The sequence below is a fragment of the Alosa sapidissima genome, chromosome 1 (assembly GCF_018492685.1).
Source record: "Alosa sapidissima isolate fAloSap1 chromosome 1, fAloSap1.pri, whole genome shotgun sequence".
Taxonomy (NCBI): Eukaryota; Metazoa; Chordata; class Actinopteri; order Clupeiformes; family Clupeidae; genus Alosa; species Alosa sapidissima.
In genome coordinates, this window is record NC_055957.1 from 16,835,534 (window position 1) to 16,857,321 (window position 21,788).

General features: G+C 40.6%; 1 protein-coding gene across 1 annotated transcript in view; it reads left to right on the forward strand.

Moving 5' to 3' along the window:
- LOC121724191 (cadherin-18-like) overlaps positions 1-21,788 on the forward strand; it is a 93,738-nt gene that overhangs the window by 21,240 nt on the left and 50,710 nt on the right. The window contains exon 3 of the mRNA XM_042110616.1: positions 13,936-14,079. The gene's annotated coding sequence lies outside the window, so the exon portion shown is untranslated. The remainder of the gene's footprint in view (positions 1-13,935; positions 14,080-21,788) is intronic.

The following is a 21,788-nucleotide window of genomic DNA, read 5'->3' on the forward strand; positions in this document are numbered from 1 at the left end:
GGGTTCCACCCCCAGTCCAATGGTCAATCCGAGCGGGCAAACCAGGAGCTGGAGAAGGCGCTGCGGTGCATGGTTTCTCGCAAACCCCAGGCTTGGGCACAACAACTGATGTGGATAGAGTATGCTCACAACTCCCTCACCTGCTCTGCCACTGGTATGTCACCTTTCCAGTGTGTGTATGGCTACCAGCCCCCCCTGTTCCCCAGCCAGGAAGGAGATGTGTCCTGCCCGTCTGCCCTCGCCTATGCCCGCCGTTGCCGTCGTACCTGGTCACAAGCTCGTGCCACGCTACTCAAGTCAGCTGTCAGCTATGCCACTGGGGCTAACCGCCGAAGATCGCCGGCACCCGCCTACCGTGTTGGCCAGAAGGTGTGGCTGTCAGCCAAGGATCTCCCACTGCGGGTGGAATCGCGTAAACTGGCACCTCGATTCCTCGGCCCGTTCCCTATCCAGAGGGTCATCAGCCCAACCGCAGTCCGGCTCCAGTTGCCAACCTCCATGAGGGTGCACCCTACTTTCCATGTTTCGAAAGTCAAGCCGACGCATGAAAGCCCGCTGGTCCCCGTGCCGCTTCCTCCTCCTCCTCCTCGCCTCGTTGACGGTGGGCTGGTGTACACCGTTCGACGCCTGCTTCGGTCCAGACGGCGAGGTAGGGGCCTCCAGTATCTCGTCGACTGGGAGGGCTATGGACCTGAGGAGAGAACCTGGGTGCCAGCCAGTCGGATTGTGGACCGGACACTCATCGCCGACTTCCACCGTCTGCATCCTGATCAACCTGCAATCCGTAGGGGCCGCCCCAGAGGGGTCCCTAACCGTCCTGCCCGCCCGGCTTCCTGTCATGTGCCTGACCCTGACCCTGTCTCGGTACCTGTCCCGTCTTCTGTCCACGACCCTCCAGCTCCCTCCGAGGATGAGGATGTTCACTCGGACCGCTCGGAGGAATTCTAGCCCTCCACCGGCTCCCCTCCGCCCTCCCGACGTGGTGTCACTCTTGGGGACTTCTGGGGCCGTCCCTTAGGGGGGGGGTTCTGTCATGAGCTCTCTCTCTGCCTGGTAACACGTGCTGATTGAAGTCTGATGACCTCCACCTGTTCCTGCTCTGCTCTGCCTCACCCTCGTTACCTACCAGCTGCACTGCATTCACCACTCATCATGCCCTCTATATAAAGCCTTGCTTTTCAGTCCACACTTGTCAGATCGTCTGCAACCAGCACCAGTTACCTGCCTGTTTTTGAAAACGCCTCTGACTCTTTGCCTGTGATCCCGGACCCGCTCGACTACTTCTGTGTTCTCCAGCCCCGGTAATCTTGACCTGCCTTCCGTCCCTCTTCTACGAATACCGCCTAGTCCTTGACTGTACTGCTGCTTCGTTTCAATTGCTGTTGTGTGTGTGTTTCCCCCAGGACTTCCCGGATCATCCAGCTCCTGCCATCGCTGTTCGGCTACTGGGGGAACACACACATGCAGACTCTTGGAACTCCTGTACCCTCCCCGGAACCCCTGAAACCCCCAACCCTTAAATAAACTTTTGAACGTGACGCTTTTGTGGTCCTCGTCCTGTTTGGTGTCTGACACATCCTATCCTTATTAGATGTTCGCTGCGGTAAATTACAGTCCTTGTATGAAGCGTCCATTGTTTTTTCCAACCCACTTTTAACTTCCAACAAAATTACGTCTCACTGCAACGATGCGCCATCTAGTGGACAAACGACTACTTCTCGCCAATACTGAAAATGCAGCCATGATGATGATGATGAATATTTATTTTGGCTTTCTTTTAATCCTACTGAATTTGTAATTATGTATCGGCCGTTCTAATACCGATAGTATGTGGGTGCCTGTGTGTGTGCATGTGTATATGTGTGCACCGCCATTTACAGGCCAATGAGTGTACAGTCATTAAATGTACACATAACCTAATTTTTTAGACCCCCCCATGGATGAAATTCTACGAAACTTGGCATACCCCCAGAGAATGCCTATCCATGAGATCAACATACAAAAAAAAGGTGGACCTCCTAGGCCCTATGGTTCTCGAGATATTCACAGAAAACTGTCTCCGGCCACCTACAGGCCAGTTGGTGTATAGTAACATAAATTAATTTATTGTGTGGCCCCCCATGAACGGAATTCCACAAAACTTGGCGTGCATACAGAGGGTGTCATAATGATCCTACACTTCCAATTTCGTGCAGTTTTGACTATGTTAGGTCACAGATACCTTCAATTACAACACCTCATTTTTACTTTTTTGTGTTTAACTAGGTGGCGCTATACATGAAATGAGTGGTTATGGAATGGGTTGACATGGCCCCTTGAGATCAACATACAAAAAAAAAAAGGTCCTCCTAAACCCTACGGTTTTCGAGATATTCACAGAAAACTGTGTCTGCCCTACCCTCCTTTCGGGGGGTCCAGTCCAGCGGGGGGGGCTACAGATCAAAATGAAAAACGATGGTTCCATGCTATCCATGTGGGGTTACATGCCCACCAAGTTTCGTGTACCCCGGTCTTTCAGTGTCCCGGGAATCATTGACGGAAATTTTGAAAAAAAAATAATAAAATCTGACTAAACCTATATGACCGCCGCTTCGCTGCGCGGCGGTCATAATAATGACACATTACACTAATATTACATCTATTGCACAGATGGAATAAATAACCTGAAGTGGTAATATAAGTTGAATAGATTCATTGCAGGATGATAAGTGACATTTGTTATGACTGGATAATAATGGAGCTTTGTCTAAAGTAAACCATTTTAGTTTAGTTGTTGTGGATGGAATGTGTAACTGGTTCTTTAAGAGTGTAAGCTATAATGCGTAATACAAACATCTGGAGTCTGAACTGTAACCAAGTTACGGGAAACTCAGCTGCGCGTTGGGGAGTTCTTTGCCTCTCACCCTCGTCCATTAATTCCGGGACACCTCGGCGGCCGTTATCCCTTACTTATTATATGGCTCTTCAGAATGCTTCATTGATTTGAATGGGATTTCCCAATGTTCTACGGTAAAATAAACTAATGTAGGATTACCGCTGAAACATAGCCTACAGTTGTGCTCATAACTTGGTAAAGTTAAAGTTATTATGCTAAAGTTGGCTAAAAAGAGGAATAAAAAAATCATCTTTTGGAAATTGATCCTAATGCCTTAAAGGTGCTCTAAGCCAGGGGTTCCCAAACTTTTCCACGACAAGGCCCCCCAAATACCACTAGGTTCTGGCCAAGGGCCACCTTGATGTGTTTGTTATTAAACCCATCGACAATACTACAGCAAATGTAAAAATACATTAAGCTAATCCTAATAATTATTTTAGCCACAAGCACTTCGCGATGGAGCATACAGTGTGTAAAAATTGCATTTGGGGCTTTCTGCTATATGAGAGCTATCACTCTACTATTATTCCCAGTCATTATCATGGAAAATGTAATGTTCAGATATGTAACAAATTATGAAAATGGCATTGTATAACAACCCTCATAGTAATAGGTATATTTTAGATTTTTCAAATGTATTTGTTGCTTTTATTTTTCCTTCCAACTTGCTGAGGCCCCCCTGACACCCCCTCATGGCCCCCATTTTGAAAACCACTGCTCTAAGCGATGCCACACATTTTTTAGGCTAAAACATTTTATGTAACTTACTGCAAACATCACCTAACCAACCGCTAGCTGTCTGTGTCCTGAATACACTGTAAAAAAATGTGATCTCTGTGGACAGCCCAGGCTCCAAAAACGGCAACTTAAATTCTCTCTCGTCCCAGATCTCCACTATTTTAAGCAAAGGGTTACTCCTTAGCAAACCATAACGAAACATTGCTCTGTGGATTAAGCCACACAGTCAACTCAATGTAAGTAAGATAAATAAGGATGTTAATTGTTTTCAGCATTGCCAGCATTGTGTATAAAATGATCGTCACTTGGAGGAGACTTATAATAATGTGCTAGCTTCGTCACGTCAGAGAAGCATGGGGCTGTGCACAGTAGTGTAACATTTATTCACCATGAAATAATAAAGATGAAGTGGCTCTGCAATGTAGGCTATGTTTCTGATTTTTGGCAGCACCATGTTCCTTACATGACATGGCCTAGTGTCCTTGTAACATGCATGCAAGTCTATCTAGCACTGCTAATATTAATATCAGTGAATCACACTCGCCTCCCGTTTAAGCTTGTCACCCAACAAAGCTAGATATGAATTTTTATACATGTGTCTCCATGTCATACTGCAGTCTTTCAACGGATTGTAAATGAATTTAGGTCCGTGGCTCTCTGAAAGAGCCTCTTGTGCTGTAACTATTACAGACAGTAAATTAACAGCTACCATTGAATTTCTAGACAACTCCGGTGTTCCAGTTTAGATGGTGAGCAGTTTAACTTGTGATATTTGCATAAAATTTGTGAATATTCAACAAGACTCTGCCTACTTGTTAACAGCGCTTTGCTCTGCCTCCGCCCCTCGAGTACCGGGAGATCCACATTTTCACAAGCCCACAGTGAGACAGAATACAAAGAAAGATCTTGCCGAAAACAAGCGGAAATCACCAGTTCATGTATAATGCATGTCCGCTTAAGCATTAATCAAACAAAATACTCTGCAAATATGGAGCTAAATTTGTCTCAATAATATTTGTATATGAGCAGAGGGGGATCCACAAATATTTCTTGATTTGCATGTGTGTTTTGGTATCTACAAATAAAAAAATCATATTTGTAACTCGTATATTGATTTTTATAAATATAGATGTGCATTTGTAAATAAAATGGCATTTGTAAAACCGAAAATTTCATTTGTGAAATGTGATTCTGCATTTGTGGATCACCAGCACACGCATTCTTCGCTTTCCAAAGTTACGTGTTTTTGAGACGTTCTTCACATGAAAGTCAGACAAATCCACACGTAAATAGGCCTACTTTAATTCACCGGCACACAGAAATCGCAATCCAGTAGATGGCGACATCCACAAATATTTCTTGACTTGCATTCGTGTTTTGACATCCACAAATAAAAAAATCATATTTGTAACTTGTAAATTGGTTTTCACAATTGTAGATGTACGTTATTGAGTTACTAGCTTTTCCTATTATTACACTTCTGCCATAGTCTATGGCAGCCCATAGATAACCTGACCCTAGCCAGATGAATTTCGTTCCGCTTAGCTCCACCTAGCTTCACTCACATCCATCTGGGACCTCTTCCATTGAGAGTGATTTCTGCAACCGATTTTATGGTACAGCCAATCAGGACGCAGGGCGGGAGTTTCATAGATGTGACATAGCGTAGAAGCGACTGTGAGACTGTTATTAGCGCCACGGGTTGGCTTCGATGTGAGTGGTTGAAGTAGCACGTCAATAGATGACGGACAAGTGGCTTATTCAATCATATGCAAGCATTTTTTGATTAGGCCCAGCCTTCTGAAGCAACACTTCAATGGATCGGTTCCAGATGGATTAGTGGAGCTAGGCGGAGCGAAATTCATCTGGCTAGGGTCAGGTTAGCCCATAGAACGCCTGGCTAAAAAGTGCAGATTTTTTGGCAGAAAGTTTCGGGACACTCCACTGACCACTCACACTCATTTACGGACCTCTAAACCCAGCCATCTAGCGCCACCAACAGGTCAAAATCTGTCCGAAAATTGAACCGCTGGGTCTAAAGTTCTGAAATTTGGAAGAACGCTATGCCCAACACTCTAGCGCCACCAATGGGTCGAACCTGGATTGCATTCACGCATGTGACCATTGAACGGTGCGTCCGATTTTCACATATCAGGCACCGTTGGAATCCCTGGACTGACCTAAGTTCAATGACCCCTATTACGTCACTTTCCGCCATATTGGATTTAGTCCAAACTCCATACGCGTAGATTACGGTGGGGATGGGTGGGATATGTCCCCACCACTATTTATAATTAGAATTTTGTCCCCACCACTTCTAAAAATGTGCAAACCAATTGCGACCGAAAAAATCCCCACATACTGAAATCATCGAGTCTAAACCATGCGATAGGCGTGCACAATCACAGCATGCACAGCTGCCTAGATATGTGTGGATCGAGTGTTGCGTGGTTAAGGTTTTTTAACATCCGCACCCACCCGACCCTCCAGTCATGTAATGCCTGCTAGAGTTGACTGTAGCTCGGAATGCAATCGGTTGCCATATTAGGCTATCCTAAAATCCAGCGATAAAACAAAGCATGAACTCATGAGCGTCAGTCTGCCCTAGGCTATATGTATCCTCTGATTGTAATGTTTACAGATAGGCTATCTAGGCGATATTTGTAACATTTATTTTGTATTTGGCCTGTTATAAAATCATATAGGCCTATTGAACAATTTAAACACATTGTGAACCCCAAAGTTGGAGACATGCATATAGACATTGCTGCAAATTTAAAACCGGATTACTCTGGAATGGCTAACTGTACAGGGGAGTGCTTTAAACTTTAATTAAAACTTTAAACTTTAATTACACCTTTGTGTTCGGTAAGGTCTGCTGTTTATTCTGATATATGGTTTGTCATGTGTTGAGGGAAAGTTCGCGAAGCCAAGATGAATGGGTAGGGAGACGGGTGCAGAAAATAGGCTATGATTAAATTAAAGTTAGGCTACTTTTCTCGCGAACCGTTTACCACAACAACTAACCACCAACATCGTTTAAAAGCTGAGAAAAAGCTCGTTCGTGTGATACATGTGATGTCTGTGATGAATAGGCTACTTCGCAAGTAGTTCAGCAAATTTGGGTGGGACCGAAATAGGCTACCTTACAGAGCAGCAGATCAGGGCTGGCCATATCGGCTCTGATGTACATTGATTTAAATGCATCGCTTCACTACCCAACACGCGAACAAGAAAGAAAAGAAAAAAGAAACCAATGAGCTTATGTCGCGATTTCCGATAGGCCTAGGCCTAGAGAAAAGACAGCTATTGGTAACCTAACAAGTAGGATTTGCTTTGCCTACTCTGCTGTTTGGTTGTCCCAAACTTTGAGACGACCCATACTCGCATTAACTGAATCTTATCAACCTGAACTGCGATGTTCCAAACAGAGTGACAGGATGCAATGCCTAATAATCTCACTGCCTACGGCATAACTGATACAGTGCGCCTAGGCCTACTGTTAAACAGCTGAAAAATATTAAGCTGCTGTTTTCTTTTCATGACGAGCACTAGGCCTACGTTTGAATGATTTATGACTGAATGGAACGTTGCGTTTTTAAGCGCCAGAACTGCTTATCACGTCGTGTGACAAAGTTTACACCAACCATCATCTTCTAATGTAGGCCTATCCTTATGTTGAGATGTCCATTCTCTTTGCCCTAGGCTATCATTTGTGTGTGAAGCATGTTTCAATTAAGACAATACACAAGCTATTTTTATTGTTGTATTGAATGATTTCATGAATGAATTGTACGAAAAGTGCGTAGGCTACAGGATTAAGGCTGGCGGCGCCACTGACCAAGGCCACAGTAGCCTGTGAACCTCTGATTTTCAAAGGGGAATCACGGCCAACGCAGGGGGCAACTCTTCTCTTCAATTTCCCTTCCAAATTACTTTTTATTGTCTGAAGACATCTATCGCAAGAATCTAACATTCAGCAACAGCAAAGCAAATGCAAGCTAACCAAAGTGCAGTCGGTTCTCCCGCCATGGTTTTGGAAATCACACACCTGCTGCATCTGAAGGCCCACGCATAATAAGGCCTACGCCTATCACTCTACACGCCCCTGTTGCACATAACATTAATAGCTGATGCTGCCTCCCCAAAATTCCGCATCATGTGAACAGATCAGCAGGCCTGCAAATTTTCACCTCGTTTTCAGACACACGTTGCGGCAAAAAGACGTCTCATTGTTTTTTTTTGTTGTTTTTTTTGTCGGGTCGGGTCAGGTTCGGGTAGTTAATCAGTGCATATTGAGGGTCGAGTGGGTGCAGATTGACTCTCCTGACGGGTCGGGTGGGTGCGGATGTTAAAAAACCTTAACCGGCGCAACACTAGCCTATACTGTTGAGCATATTGTAATGCAGCGTTGAATGGATGAATAGCTTACATAAGGGTACCCCGCACTTTTCAAAACACACTCAAGCTTATGGTTATTGTCCCCACCACTTCTAAAAACAAACTGACGCCCTTGCCAAACTCTATGAAAAGTTTCATCCGATTTTCATGGAATCTTCTGCCCGAGCCGCACAAAACATACTTGTCAGATTTTTCAATTTCATTTTTGTTTACCCGTGACAGCCAATCAAATATTGCGATGAAGCCACCAAACAGAAATTGGACTAACATCTTCGTGGTACTTTGAGTTAATATAACAAAACTCGATGCCATTAGTCAGGGCACTGTCCCAATCACTCACAGCAATTTTTGTGCATATACATTGAACGCTCTAGCGCCACCACCAGTTCAACACTGGACATGCGTTCATGCGCGTGATCCTTGACTCTTTTGTCTGATTTTCACAATTGAGGTAGCGTCTGAATCCTTGGACCATCCCGAGTTCATCGACCCCTCTCCCGTCACTTTCCGCCATATTGGATCTCCGCCATATTGGGTTTAATACAAACTCTATGAAAAGTTTCAACGGTTACAAATTTCATCCGATTTTCAAGAAACTTGGAGGAGATGATCTTCTGACCGAGCCGCACAAACGATACTTGTCAAATTTTTTAATTTCAAGTTTATTTGCCCGTGACAGCCAATCACACATGGCTATGATGCCGCCTAACAGGAAGTGTGCTAACATCTCGGCTACGCTTTAATGTATGAAGTCCAAACTTGGTACAGGGACTTGGTATCTTATTGTGAGGACGCACTATGAAATTGGCATCATGTGGCCTCTATAGGGGGCGCTGTAATACAGGAAGTGAGCTTGTATCTCAGCAACGCTTTGGTGTACAAAGTCCAAACTTGGTATAAGGACCTGTTACCTGATTATGATGACGCACTACCAAATTGGCATCAGGTGGCCTCTATAGGGGGCGCTGTAATACAGGAAGTGAGCTCCTATCTTAGCAACGCTTTGATGTATGAAGTCCAAACTTGGTACAGGGACTTGGTACCTGATTGTGAGGACACAGTAGGAAATTGGCATCATTTGGCCTCTATAGGGGGTGCTGTAATACAGGAAGTGGGCTCATATCTCAGCAACCCCTCAAACTTGATGCATGGACATATTAGCTGATTGTGAGGACATGCAAGGAAAGTGGTCTCATTTGACCTCTAGGGGTACTGTAACAAAGAAAGTGAGCTCACATCTCAGCAACACTTTGGTGTATGAAGTCCAAACTTGGTAGAGGGACATGGTAGCTGATTGCGAGAGCGCACAAGGACATTGGTGTAATTTGGCCTCTAGGGACACTGTAACAAAGTAAACAAGCTTATTTCTCAGCCATACTTTATCCAATTGCAATCAAACTTGCTGTGAGTGCTTGCTCATGCCATGGCAACGCCATTCCTGCTATAGCGCACTGCTTGGCCCCCACATTGCTGCTTGCAGCTATATTTGTAAATGAAATGGCATTTGTAAAACTGAAAATTGCCTTTGTGAAATCTAATTTTGCATTTGTGGATCACCAGCACACACAGTTTTCGTTTTCAAATGCGTGTGCTGGTGATCCACAAATGCAGAATCACGTTTCACAAATGAAATTTTCGGTTTTACAAATGCCATTTCATTTACAAATATAGCTGCAAGCAGCAATGTGGGGGCCAAGCAGTGCCAAAACACACATGCCAATCAAGAAATATTTGTGGATCCCCCTCTGCTCATATACAAATATTATTGAGACAAATTTAGCTCCATATCTCTGCGCAAAGTTTGTCTCAAAAATACGTGATCCACAAATGCTGATCCACAAATGCGAAAACAAAAACTGTGTGTGCTGGTGATCCACATCTACAATTGTGAAAACCAATTTACAAGTTACAAATATGATTTTTTTTATTTGTGGATGTCAAAACACGAATGCAAGTCAAGAAATATTTGTGGATGTCGCCATCTACTGGATTGCGATTTCTGTGTGCCGGTGAATTAAAGTAGGCCTATTTACATGTGGATTTGTCTGACTTTCATGTGAAGAACATCTCAAAAACACGTAACTTTGGAAAGCAAAGAATGCGTGTGCTGGTGATCCACAAATGCAGAATCACATTTCACAAATGAAATTTTCGGTTTTACAAATGGCATTTTATTTACAAATGCACATCTATATTTGTAAAAATCAATATACGAGTTACAAATATGATTTTCCAGACGGCACACATAAATCTTACCGATGTCGGGCCGATGAATGCCGTTACAGTCTAGAAGACATCGCATAGGAAGCGTTTGCTCATTGGCAAGACATCGCCGGGATGTCGGCAAATCATCGAAAACGACAATGAGCCAATGTTTCAACGACTCATCGTTTGCTCATTGGCAAGACATCGCCGGGATGTCGGCAAATCATCGATGAGCCAATATTTCAACGACTCATCAAAGCTATGCCCACCCCGGCTTAAATAAAGGCTTATACGACCTTTATTTATTTAGGTCGGAACTTGAGATTGCACATTTTACACTAGGCTATAAATGATTAGATCTATAAAGACACAAGAAAGATGCCAGAAATATTTTCAATTAATTTTATTGAATGTTTAAAAAAGTCTGAATGATAAAAAAATGTTGTTAGAAAATGTTTCCCCAAAAATCAGGTTCTTCTCCTGCAAGAGACAAAACAACAATTAATTCACCGCAACACTTTCATCTTTAAAGTCTACCCTTACCGATTGCTGTTAATGAATTTTCATAGATGCAGAGAACCACTACCGAGCTCAGAGAAATAGATTTCAAACCCATTAGCATTACCTCAGCTGATATTTCAATCAAGCAGAGCTAATGCCGTTACTTGGCTAGCGCGCTAACGCCGGCCAAAACACGAACTCTGGAAGTGACTAGAGAAAGTTGGGACTGAAACATAGCCTACATTTGCTTTGGGAACTTCGGCTGATGCATATATCTGTGCATTTCCTCTGTGCAAAGGCGTTCTGATGACACGACCAGCAGGTTAGCTCAGCCAGAGAATGTCAGCCAAGACAGTAACGTTAGCTAATAGCCTAGCTCCCACTCCTCTCCATACAAAAACGACAGCCTTTCCTGGGTTAAGTCTCACGGTCAAATAATAACTTGCTATTCTTACACCCAAGCATATTGCTGTCCTTGTACCGGTAATCATGGATGCTGTAGTGTTAACATTTCGCCATAGCCGCTAGCTAGGTTTAACATATTTTTTTTTTTAAAAACAAAAAACATTTTTTTAAAATATACATAATTTTATATATATTTTATAAATACAATGAAGGTTGTCAATTTTTTTGAAAAATGTAAACTTGAGGGAAATTAGTGATTAGAAATTAGTTATTAATTCACACTTTTCTATAGGGAGAAAATATAATACCCAGCCAAACGTGTGCATCTGCTGAAAGAAGAGTCAAAATAGCTGCCTGTGGGGCATGTGACCACTAATTTGCATTTTCATTGGTTAGTATTGAGTTGTCTAATTCTTAAAGAGGTATTTACTTCTTTAAGGGATGTCTCATTTTATTTCAACAAGGCAAAATAGGGTATGTTGCCTACAAGCAACAAGGCCTAATGTATCGTAAATAAATAAATGTTCTTCCTTAAAATATAGGTGGCATAAGTACACATCCCTATGTTAAATTCCCATAAAGGCAGGCAGATTTTTAAAGGCCAGTTATTTCATGGATCCAGGATACTATGCATCCTGATAAAGTTCCCTTGGCCTTTGGAATTAAAATAGCCCCACATCATCACATAGGACCCTTCACCATACCTAGAGATTGGCACTGGGTAGGCTACTTTCCATAAGATCATCTCTCAATGACAATCAAACAGCTATTAGGCTAACTAATCTATGAGTGAGGTCCTTGGCTCCAGCAACTTCTCTAATGAATCTGCTTGGAGCAGTGGTGAGCAGTTTTGCTATTTCAAATGGAAAGTAGGCCTAGCTAAAGCCAGGTTCAAAAGACGCTAAATGACGCTAGTCAGCACTGATTTGCATATTGATAACGTCAGTACGTTGTGTTGAAACCCCCCCCCCCCCCCTCCAAAAAAATGTGATAGCCCTTTAATTGCCCTTTATACCTGTTTGCTTTTCTCCTACTATATAGAAAACTGTTAAAGATTTTAAGATACATTTGATTTAATACACATTACACTTTACACTTCTGTAGACTATCAATTGGTCTGTCTTTTATGTGTTATGTAGTGTTGAACTGGCGATATGTAGCACTGTATGGCCAAGACAAATTGCCCTTCCTTTGGGGACAATAAAGTTTATATTCTAATCTAATCTTATCTAATTTAAAACTTATGTATACTATCGCGTCATAGCCTACACCAGAATAAGCATCTAGTGGCTAATCATTCCAATCCATTGCCAGCTGCTGCTTCTGCTTTGCACTGCTTGAAGTCTGATTATAACTTCACCATACACAATTTAACATTACAGTAAGACAATGGGTAGCAATAACATGGGCTGATACTACATAGGCCAGTCATTACTTTTATAATCATGGGGCAACACTTTGGGCGAACGCAACAAGCAAAACAGGCACGAGAAGGGAGATTTTCTGACGTTTCAACAACAATACAGAGTTTGCCATAGTTGTGACTGCGAGTAGGCTAGACTATAGTCGCCAAATTTGTCGCGACTCGCTAGGGATGACCAGAAGTCGCCAGATCTAGCAGTGGTCGCTAAATTGGCAACACTGAAGGTGAGTGAGTCGAGCTTATATAGTGTTCAGAGGTTCAAGGTTATGGACAGTTGAATGTTTATAATTGATTGGCTATTGCTGTGACAGACTCCTGGGTGCTAGGGATTGGAGAAACCCTCCATGTGGTCTGCATCACGGGGGTCGTGCACAGCTGCACACTGGTATCATTGTTACCTGTGAACACAGACCTGCCTGCACTCTGCCACATTTGCACACGTTTGTACATTGGCCACTTCTGAACACTTTAGGTGCCCAACAGGTTGCAAACGGCAAAGACAGTAGACATCATGGTGGGCTTCTTGGATACTGAAAATGCCTTTAAATCTGTGTCTCACAGTCTGTTTTTAGATAGATAGATAGATAGATAGATAGATACATACATACATACATACATACATAGATACATACATACATACATACATACATACATACTTACTTACTTTATTGATCCCCAAGGGGAAATTCAAGAAGTGGAAGGGCTTCGGGCATATTTCGAAGGCATTCAGTTGTGCGTCAACACAATTATGGGTTGGCTTACCTCCATTTCCACCACAAGTTTTCACCATGGCAATGGGTCCAAAGTGGGTCTAGGAGCTTAGAGAATTAATTGCTGATGCTATCAGAGCCATCAACAAAGCCTTCTTACCTGGTAGGCTAAACTTGTTATTTGCTGTGAATACTTATGTTGCAGGTGCTTACCATTATGGCTTTCCCCCAAATCAGATGCTGTTTATTTGTGTATAGAATATCTGTTTTAGAATAATGCAGTTATAGGTGCTTGGTTGGGCTGCAACCGTAAATGGCTTGGTGTGCTACACATCTCCCAATAGTCTTAAAGCAACTTAGCAAAATGTAAAATAAACCAAAGACTGATTTTATTTCATATGATTACCTATCCAGGAGGAGCATGACTTTGAATTTCTTGTTATTGATTGGCTGGTTATAATAGAGATGTGCTATGTTCTGTCATACTAAATTGATACTGCAAGAGCAAGACTGCTCTGTGTGTGTGTGTGTGTGTGTGTGTGTGTGTGTGTGTGTGTGTGTGTGTGTATCTGAGACAGAGAGAGGGAGAGGGAGGGAGAGAGAGCATTCAGTCAGTGTGTATTTTATTTCCACTCTTCTATTCTCTATTGCCTCCTCAGTAATGTGTCTCTCATCAGAGCAGGGAACACAGTGATAAGGACAGTAACCAGCTCCAGGTATGCTTTGTGACAGATGAGACCTGGGAATCCCTCCTACATTCTGTTCCATCTGTGCATCTGTGTGTTGACAGTGGACTTCATATAGCTTCAGTTTCAAAGAAGGTAGGAAATTGTTTTCTTGTTTGCTAAAATGTTCTGAAAGAGACTTTCTCATGTGTTCAGTTTAGTTCTATCCATCAGTGTGTCTGCATCTGGTGAGTTTGAACTGAGCACATTTGCATGATGCCCCACTGCTGATGTGGCTTGGATATTTAGGTCTGCATGGATAGAACTGTGCCAAGCAATTACAACTATTCTGCCTAAAGCATGGCTTTTCAGTGCATATGTGTTTTCTTCCTCATTGTCTTGTTTATAGCTAATATTCATAACAGCCAAGTTAATGTGGAGGCTGCAGTGACTGGCAGTCCAAGACCCATTATTAAGAGAATTCATTATATCAAAAAACTGTCAGCTGTCAGCTGTCTTGAATGCTTGAAATCCAGGTCAACCACAACCAAAGCCACATGCCTCCACGTGAGTTGCATGTTGTCAGTCTTAGTGTGTCTTGTGTTTTCAGAGCACTCTAAAATAACAAACTAAATAAATAAATATGGTTTACTATGCAGGCAGCTTCTGAGGCTCTATTGCTCGCTCAGGTGTTAGGCGTCTCTGTGCTAATGTTGTTGGACTTTGATCTCAGCCGTGCAGTACGGTGCATCGATTCTTTAAGCTGTATAAAAGAGCCCAAGGCGCTACTTTAACCTCATACAATACAGTACATGAATCTGATGACAGTGCAATGTTTTGCTCATTCAGTTACAAACCAGCTGAATTCTGATGTACTGTATGTTTGGTGTGATTTTGAAAGGAGTTTTGGCTTCAATGAACTCATGATATTACAGACATTAAAACATTAAACATTACATTACCTCAGGTCATAACTTCAGCTAGTCATTGAAGGTCCTACAACACCCAGGGTTAAGCTACATAGAAATAATTTATTACTTAAAGTCGATATGATGAACTGTGTATAAACAGTTTATAATGGATAGTATTTGAGGTTTTCTCATGATTCACTGTCTTGCTGGGATAAGCATATGGATGCACAGGTTTTTATTTCATATCACTGAAGAAGGTTTAATCAGGTTCAGCATACCTAAAGAAATCAGTATATGACTAGTGTCATCGTGCCATGTGGCAATTAGTAGGTTACAACTTCCAAACTCCAGCCTAATGGTAGACAACCTAAGCTGTTGTTTGATGACTGGCATGATACTTGCTTATGATGGTAATATGACACCTTTACATAGATGTTAGTATTATAATGATTAATTGCATGATGGTATCTGTCATAGCATGTTTATGCTAGTGTAACAACACTCCCTATAAAATACTGTTCAGTTTGTTGTGGTCGAAGCAGAAGCTTAATTCCATTTCCTTATTTCCAATTTTCCAATATGTACTGGCAGGACATTACACCATTTTGATATTGGTAGTTGAGAAGAAATGCACACCCAAGTTTCATATTTACAATTGTTATGTCCTTCTTGTTTGTTGTTTTTCAAAAGGCAAAACATTGTAGATGTACGGTTATGAATTTTTTGATTTCGTACCGAGATGGGGAGAGCTGGCGAGGCTCGGGCAGGGGACTTTTTGCTTGCATCCTGCTTGCATGGTGAGCTGCAGCTCACTGGTGGGTGGAAGGCTTCATCTTCGAGCGTCTTCGTGATCGCTCAAGAATGCCAAGAGGACTAGTTTCTCATGATCTGCCTTTACTGTATATAGTGGCCCGTAAAAACATAATCCCGGAGAAAGGTGATTGGAGATCATTGACGACGATGATTCAGATCGATGACATCATCTGAGAATGACTTCCCATATGTTAACATTGAATGAACTTGACTGAAAGAGAACTAAACATTCTGAACAGATACTAACATTTCAGTTAATTTGCTCTCCTTTACGTCCATCTTCATGCTTGCCTCAGATTATTTGATAATTATTTGTTCAAACAACTCAGTTCATGGATACATAGGCCTACATACATTTGAGGCAATATGTAAATCTACTGCTGTTTCACTCTGATCTACTTCCCATAAACTTCAATGGAGAGGGAGCGAACTTCCTGGCCCATGGAAATGAAAGAGCCATGATTAATGGATGTGATTATAAACTCTGAGCATGTGGTTTTATGGCCCAGTGACTCCACTGTTATCACTTAAACCTGGGGCAAGACTTTTCATCACACAGCCAAAGCTGATGACAGCTCCTGCATTTGAGAAAACAGGTGCCTGGGATGACCTATGATATGCAATATGATATCAGCAAATCAGGAAGTCTCATTCATTTAATCCTTATGGGCCGTGTGGTTAGGAAAATATCTCTGCAGGCTTTATGAACTTTTATGATAAAAAAGAAGAAGAATGGGTGTGTATTTGTGAGTGTGTGTGTGTGTGTGTGTCTGTAAGAGAGAGAGAGAGAGAGAGAAAAGAGGAAGAGAGAATGAAATGACAGTTAGGCCTGTGTAATTTCATGGGGCATTAATGCATTTATAAAATACTTTAGCAGCCTGGAAGGAGGTGATGGCACAGAGACTTTTTAAGTTGGAACAAAAATGGCCATGGCTGCCTGGGACTGTGTGCATTTGGGACACTCAGAATTACTTGTGATCTGGGTTCACAAGCTGACAAGAAAAATAAAATTCATTTTGTAGCCATTTGACTCATTCATGCATTCAGAACACAAGGTTTTAGTGTAAAGATCACCGTGCACTGTATCAGTGTTTACCTTTCCGCATACATTCAGAAATGCTATAGGCCAGTATTTCCTAACTGGTGGGTCGGGACCCAAAAGTGGGTCGCGGAACCATTCTGGGTGGGTCGTGGAGCTTGTGGTTAAAAACAAACAAAAATAAAATCAACCATTTAAAATGTTACCTCAGATCTAATGTTGGACCTTTATTTTGATAGACATTTGTATGTCAGTCATTGCCATGGACATAGACAATATTTATGTGACAGGTCATGTTAGACATCATTTTAGCGATAGCAAGTAGGCTATGACCCTGAATATTTGAAGTAGGATATGGTTTCACTTAAATTGAGACTAAATTGGACAGAAACCCCAGTGTGCGGTATTCACTGAATTGCTGGCACATGAGAGAAAATGCCACATGGAAACAAAGCACCCCTGTCAAAGACAAACCTGTCGAGTACTTTGAAAGGTGACATCAAGAGTTGAAGACTTCACAAATGTAATGCCAAACACCAGCATGTTCCAAACAAGTAGGCCTACAGGCACTTCATGTGTCTCATGTAGCTCTCACGGTATCCGTTGGCTTGATCAGTAAAAAAATATATGGGTCACGACTTAATGAACATGGGAAACTGTGGGTCCCAAAGCAAGACCAGTTAAGACATATTTCAAGTTTTTCAACGGCATGATTAAGTGGAGATCAGCTGTTACAGTACTGGGGTACATGAATAGAGAGACAAGTAATAACTGAAATTCCTCTGTGGCACTCAGATTTCCTCAAAATTATTTGTGAGTGTTGTTTCCGCATCATAATCATGTCAAATTCGTTTTTGACTAAGACGTAGTCGAGTGCTGAAGATTAATCTGAGATAGACATGTTTTAAGTGTCAATCTGATCCTTGTGCTTGCTGAGTTTTGGGCTAATATGAAACATTTCTCTAGTTGATTTCAGCCTCGGTCAGATCCTATGTCACCATGTCACTTTGGAGCTCAGGTTGTTAACTGAAAGAAATAAACCCTGTCACCCGAGAAAACACATAATCATTTGTGACTTTTCTGTTAGATGAAATTATATATAGTCTTTCATTTATACTATCCTAGTAGCACAGTGACATGAAGTTCACAAGGTTTACTTATGGTGGCGATGGAAGACAAACGCCTCATCATTAGCACCGTCTAGGCAGCAGGATTACCCAACACGGCAGGGTGCTTTACAAACTCAACAGGGTGCACTAAGCCAGCATCATCCAGTCAGCCTCATGTGTCTGACTTATCTTACATTTCTGATCAAAGAAATTCCTTTCATTAGTTTGTGAGCTTTCATTCCTTGCAGTAAAAAGGGGGCACGCTGTCTAATGAGACTCAGCATACAATATATACTTTTTATTTGCACATATTCTATTGGAGAACAGTGTCAGTGTATTTGGAAAATGGATCGAGTCACAAATCACAAATAATTCATCATGATCAGACCGGTTTTTTGGAAGGAAGAAATATCTCAAATAGCATTAGGCAATTATTAGAAATAGTCGAACACTATGACTACCAACAAAAAAGGTCTTGTGTTTGTGGCTGATTTTGAAAAGGCCTTTGACAAAATAAATTGGGAATACATATACAAAACTTTAATTTATTTTAACTTTGGAGACTCACTAATAAAGTGGATAAAAGTTATTTATAAAAACTCTTCAAGTCGGATTATAAATAATGGATACCTTTCGGGTCCGATTAAATTGCAAAGAGGGGTTAAACAAGGTTGTCCCCTATCATCATATCTTTTTATTATCTCAATTGAAATACTAGCAATGAAAATAAGAAATAATAATAAAATTAAAGGTTTGACCCTTCAAGGTATAAATACAAAAGTATCTATGTATGCAGACGATACAACTTTTCTACTGTCACCAGATGTTGCATCCTTGCAAAACTTAATAACAGAATTGAATAACTTTTCAAACATATCTGGTTTAAAACCAAACTATGAAAAATGTTTCTTGCTGCGTCTTGGTCAACTAAAATATACAAATTTTACTCTGCCATGCAGTATACCAATTCAGTGGACTAATGGAAATATAAAGGTATTAGGTATCATTATACCAGATAAAATAAAAAATGTAACAATACTTAATTATAATGAAAAACTAAGTAGGGTCTCAAAAATCCTTCAACCTTGGCAAGGAAGTAAATTATCTATCTATGGGAAAACAACATTAATTAATACAATGATTGTCACCCAATTCATATTTCTGATGTTAGCCTTGCCAATACCTGGAGAAGATTTCTTTAAGGAATATGAACGGCAAATATTTAAATTTATATGGAGCAACAAAAAAGACAAAATAAAACGTTCATACCTGTATAATGATTACAGTATAGGTGGAATTAAGCTTTTGAATCTGAAGGCTTTAACTCTATCATTGAAAGCTTCTCTGATACCAACATACTACCATAATCCTGATTGGTTTTCAACAAAACTCATAAAATTAGTTCATCCATTATTCAACAGAAGCTTGTTTCCTTTTCTACAAATACAGCCTTTTCAATGATCAGTCATATATCTGCAAAGATGTCTGCTTTTCAGTCGGAAGCACTTCAATGTTGGCTTTATTTTCAGTATCATCCACCGGAAAACAGTGAGCAGGTAAGACAGCAGCTGCTATGGTTCAATTCAAATATGTTAATAAACAAACACACATTTTGTTTTGAACGAATGCTAAGAAAAGGAATAATATTTGTCAATGATTAATGAAAAAGGAGAAGTTATGACATTTAAAGAAATAACAGAGATTTATGGAACAACTTGTACTATTCAGCAATACAACCAATTATTAGGATCTCTGCCACTAACGTGGAAGAAGATCATTAAGAAAAAAAAGGAATTCAACTTAGTATGTAGACCCAGTATGAAAATTACATCATGGATTAAAAAGAAAAAAATAAATAAGCTTATATATCATTTTTACTTGACAAAAAATAAATTTGTAGCTATTCCATACAGGACATTTGAGCAATGGGAAAATGTTGTTGATGCACCTATACCTTGGACTCGAGTATTTAACATAATATATGAGACAACACTTGATGTAAAGATTAGATATATGCAATATAAATTAATATATACTGTAGGTTCTTAGAAACTTGACAAAAGTTAAATACTTGGGGATTAGTTGCGTCATCATCTTGCCGCTTTTGTCAAGAGGATGATGAATCTGTAGAACATTTATATTGGTATTGCTCCATAGTTGCCCTTTTTTGGACTGAGGTTACAAAATGGTTGTCCTCATGTAATGAAGATTTTCAGTTGGATTTATGTACAGTACTACTGGGTGACTTGGAGAAAAATGGAACTAGTATAAAAAATATTGTTATCTTTTTGGGGAAATTATTTATAATTAGAACAGAGGAGCTAAAATGCCTTAACCTACCCAGATTTAAACAATATGTTAGGTCTTACTCGATGACAGAGTGCTTAATGGCATATGATATGGACAGGAAACAATATATGGAAAGATGGGTAAAAATGAAAGAAGCAGAAGGATAAAAAAAAATGGATCGAGTCAAGGAAAATGATAGTTTTTTTTTTTCAAGAATGGAGAAGTGAGTTTAGTCAAGTCAAGTGAGTTTATTTGTCCCCCAATGGGGCAATTTGTTGTGCAAACAAAACAAAACAGGTTATTTTGGGGTAAGTGAGAGTGTTTAAACTATCAGACTATAAACAGTAGCTAGGCCTTTGTAAAGATCATTGCATTTCATTTAATAGATGTTAGAGCAGCATCCTTCAAGTGCACAGCGGCTACATGTTAGCAGAAATATCTGCATATCCAGTGATATTATACACATATTGAAACCATCTCATTCATATGCAGAAATCTATTCAATTCTTTCATTACTGATAGAACCTCACTGAAAAGGCAATTTATGAAAGAACTTATTGAATTGCACATATTTAAGCAATTTCATGGTAGCTTCATATTCTAAATGTTAATCTACAGATACCCACTGGCTCTCCTGAGGTATTGAAGCACATACAAATATAGTTTTTCTCATGCTGATGAATGAACAAATGACTTCCCTGTGCTTGTTATGTTGAATGAAACTCTTCACCATGGTACTTAAGTATGGTAAGGTCATATTCATATTGCACAGTGCGACCTCTGAAAAATACTACCGGTAAATGCCATGATTAATATGAATGTTGCTTCTCAGTCAGCATTAAAAAAATATTACCAGCACCTACTGAGGACCTGAATACAGCAGCAGCAGGAATAAGTGCTATTTATTCAGATATTAACTGATTTGGCCATAAGCCTCAGCTTCACAATCCTGTACAAGTTAAGAATGATGTCATGCTACTCACATGCAATGCTTTCCCAAAGCATACTACACGTAATATGAGCATTATGATGCATTACCCTGGATTTAGCTATAAAACGCTAATGCTTGCCAAATTGACTAGCTTTTTTATTTTTCATCCTATGGAGTAACTACAGTATATCTTATCTAAAGTTTCTACAGTCTTAAAGGATTTAGTCTCACCCCAAATAAGGCTTTGGGATTCAGTGGCATTTTGAACCGTGTACTTACATACTAATATGTTTTGCAGTTATTTTCATAGATTGTAGTGTAATAGATGCAAACATAGGTTACTATAAGGTGTAATGTAATGTATGTGAAAAATAAGTTTTGTTGATCATGTGTGACAGGCCATATAGTGTGTCTTTAGGAATGAAAGAGATATCAAAATACAATGTACAATAATGACCTCAGCCAAGCCAAAATTGATAATCTCTCTTGGTTCATCATTACTTGCATACCCCATTGCTTATGATTAACAGAAAGATAGATATCAGTTCTTTTAATCCCCTTAGGAAAAACGAGGCAAAACCTGAAGGCACTGAACAAGTTGATGACTATCGCAAATGAAATAACAAGTGGAATAATTACTCCATTTTCATATATATAATTAAGCCTCCACTCTTAAAGATAACATAGAGTGGATGAATGGAGTATTTTACCTTGGTCTCTGATGTTAACCCAGAAGGTATGCAACTTTGGTCTGTTATAAGCATGCTCAGATG